Source organism: Triticum aestivum, chromosome 7A (assembly GCF_018294505.1).
Source record: "Triticum aestivum cultivar Chinese Spring chromosome 7A, IWGSC CS RefSeq v2.1, whole genome shotgun sequence".
NCBI lineage: Eukaryota > Viridiplantae > Streptophyta > Magnoliopsida > Poales > Poaceae > Triticum > Triticum aestivum.
Genome location: NC_057812.1, coordinates 581,889,157 through 581,892,656, shown reverse-complemented (window position 1 = coordinate 581,892,656; position 3,500 = coordinate 581,889,157). Strand labels below are relative to the sequence as shown.

At 52.7% G+C, this 3,500-nt stretch overlaps 1 long non-coding RNA gene across 1 annotated transcript; it reads right to left on the bottom strand.

The window, feature by feature from the left end:
- Positions 1-293: 293 nt before the first annotated feature.
- On the bottom strand, positions 294-3,500 carry LOC123152352 (uncharacterized). The gene is made up of 3 exons (XR_006476120.1): positions 3,255-3,500; positions 2,001-2,090; positions 294-408 (listed from the first exon to the last, which is right to left on the bottom strand). It is a non-coding gene; the product is annotated as an uncharacterized lncRNA (long non-coding RNA).

Here is a 3,500-nt window from a genome sequence, read left to right as displayed (position 1 = left end):
CTACCTACAGGCAGTGGGCTCTGATACCAACTTGTGACACCCTTGATTCAATCGTACACTAATCATACACGCAAATCTATACGATCAAGATCAAGGACTCACGGGAAGATATCACAACACAACTCTAGACACAAATTAAAAATAAAACAAGCTTTATATTACAAGCCAGGGGCCTCAAGGGCTCGAATACACAAGAGTCAGCGGAAGCAACAATATCTGAGTACAGACATAAGTTAAACAAGTTTTGCCTTAAGAAGGCTAGCACAAAAGCAACATTGATCAAAAAGGCAAGGCCTCCTGCCTGGGAGCCTCCTAACTACTCCAGGTCGTCAGCGGTCGTCACGTAGTAGGCACCCTCGGGGTTGTAGTAGTCATCAGTGGTGTCGTTTGGCTCCTGGAATCCGTCATCTGGTCGCAACAATCGGGTATATGGGAAAAAGGGGTAGCAAAGCAACCATGAGTACTCATCCAAAGTACTCGCAAGACTTACATCAGATCTAAACTAAGTATGCATATGTATCAAAGGAAATGGGATGTATCTGTCGACTAAACTACAGAATGTCAGAAAAGGAGGGGAAAGCCTAGCCTATCGAAGACTAGCATCTTCAAGCATCTTACAACATATAGAAGAGTACAGATAAACATAATGTAAAGTAGTAGTAGTGTTATCAACCTCGGCCAGAGATCCTTTCTCGTCTCCCTACGAGAAAGCAATCCCAGAGCCATACTATCCATTCATCATATCCATGTCTCATCTCAAGTATCCAGTTCTAGTTGTATCGATCGGGATACAACTCCAAGTGTCCGTTACCGTAGGACAGGCTATCGATAGATGTTTTCTTCCCTACAGGGGTGCAGCAACTTACCCACCACGCTCGATTAACTCCGGCCGGACACACTTTCCTGGGTCATGCCCGGCCTCGGCCAAACAGTTCGCCGCAACCCGACCTAGGCTTAATAGAGAGGTCAGCACGCCGAACTAAACCTATGCCCCCAGGGGTCATGGGCCATCTCCCCAGGAACTACTGCATGTTGCGTACGCAGCTGGTGAGCAGACCTAGCTACCTCCTTAAACAAGGCAGGAGCTTACGCAGTCCAACCCGACGCGCGCCGCTCAGTCGCTGGCGTCTATTAAGCTTCGGCTGATGTATACGACGTAAAATGCCCATACTATGCCCACGTGATGGTTAGTGCTATCAGGCCAGAGGCCCCTCGGATCAAATATGCAAACCGTTAGTGCGTTGGTGGTGCGGTCATGAGCAGAGACTCGCGAAAGATGTGACCCCGTCGCCCCGTCTCGAGTACTTGCGGCAAGGGCTAAGAATGCCCGGCCATGCCTCGTAAGTATCTCGCGGGCACCTTCCAGGTCAACCCGACTCCACATCACTCGCTAGTAAGCTCGCGCGGGTACCCCTCAGGGCCGACCCGTCTTTAGTAACATGGTTCAGTGTAAAGTCATAGTAACCATAGTAACTGTGTGTCTAACACCAAGGGGAAAACCCGAGGAATCACCCCCGGTGAATTCCACTCGATGTAATCATCAAGGTGAACGTAAGAGGATCCACCCTCGAGGTTCACACTTGAGGGGTGGCATGACAGAGCCGTAGCGGAAGTGATTAAGGAGGAAATCACCCTCGATGACCACGACCGGATAGCTACACTACAGAGATCTCATTAGGAGTGATGTAAGAGGTTCCTCCCTCAACACTCGATGGTAACTCTACAGGGTCGTACAACTAGTGGGGGTGATGTGCGGTGCCGGGGCCTGGACGTAGATCATGTTGATCGAGTCATCGAACATAAAGCAGGGCAACTGGGACAAGGCGGGGTCACAGGTGGATCTCTAACCAACCTATACTAAGCAGTTTAGAATAAGCAGGTAAGGTATGAAAGCAGGTAACGAAAACAGGCTATGCATCAGAGTAGGATCATACATAAAGCAGTAGCAGTTCTAATGCAAGCATGAGAGGGAAAGAAATGGGTGATATCGGAATGCTCACGGGGGGTTTGCTTGCCTGGAAGCTCTGTTGAAAAGGAAGAAGGCTCGTCAGAGACGTAGTCGATCGCAGCGGCGGCATCGGTCTCGGGGTCTAGCGAAGAGAAGAGGGGAAGAAAAAATAAATACAGAGCAAACAGATGCATGACAAGACAATAAGCGGAGTTAGGGGTGTTCTAACACAGTGCTATACGATACCGACGAAGGGGGAAAACATCCGGAAAGTTTTCCCGAAGTTTAGCATTTTCGGACAAATGAAATGGAGGGGGACGGTTGCAGGTTCGCTATGCTAGGAACGTGTGAAAGACGAACGGAGGGCGTATCCGGATTCGTCTCGTCGTTTTGAGCAACATTCATGTATAAAAAAAATTCATCCAAGTTACGGATTATTTTAAATGATTTTTCAAAGATTTAACATTATTCTAAAATTATTATTAATTTGAAAAAAGTGAAATTACTATGTGCACCCAGCAGAGTGCACACAGCAAGGCCACCAAAGGTTGACAGTGGGTCCAAGGGGGTCCCAGTTGACCAGTCAACATTTGACTGGTCAACAGGGGGTGGGGCCCCCTGTCATTGACTCATCTAACTAATTGCAGTTTTAAATTAACTAATATACTTCATTAGGTTAATTAAGATTAATAAATGAAGTTAATTAAACATTTAATTAATTAATAAATTAATTTTATTAATATATATTTTTACAATTTTTTTAAAGTAAACAGGGACGTGCGGCCTCGGTGCCATAGGCCCAGGCCACAAGCGGGCACTGGGCGCTAGCGGGCAATGGGCACTGGGCGCCGGCCCGACTAGGTGCTGGTCCAAGCTAGCCGGGGCCGCGGCGGGGGCACGAGCGCGCGTCCCGGTGACGGCGGCCGGACGGCGCGGGGTGCGGTGGAGCGCGGGCGCGAGACAGGGGCGGCGGATCGGCGAATAGGCCCGCGGTGGGCTCGGCTGCGACGGGGTTCGGCCGGGGCGTGGCGGATGTTAGCGGATGTGAGCAACCGGCGCGCAGCGAGGCCAGGGGCGCGACTGGACGGGCACGAGCCCGCGCGAACGGCCGCCGGTGATGCCGGGCGTGGCAACGGCGCGCCAGATCGATGGGTGTGGGGTGTCCATGGGGCGAAGGGTGAGGTGAGCACGCATCGGGCGCGACCAATGACGACGCGAGCGCATGTAGCTGCAAGGACCGGGGCGTGCGGGCGCTAGCAACGCCGGGAGATGGCCGAAGCCAGGGAGGGGAGGAGGGTGAGCTCACGGGCGCGTAGAGGAACGGGGGCGATGAGGCTTGATGAAGCGGCGCGAGGAGGAGACGAGGTCGCGGTTCGGCGGTGTCGTGGCTCCGGCGAGGGGGACTCCAAGCGGCTGTGGCATCGGGACGGAGTCCCAGTTCCAGATCGAGGGCGGCGCGCGGACGGGCGTCGGGGGCGACTCGGGGGTGAGGTGAGGAGGAGGCGGTGACAGGGCGGGGCGGCGCCAGGGATGGGCGCCGCGAGGTGGCTTT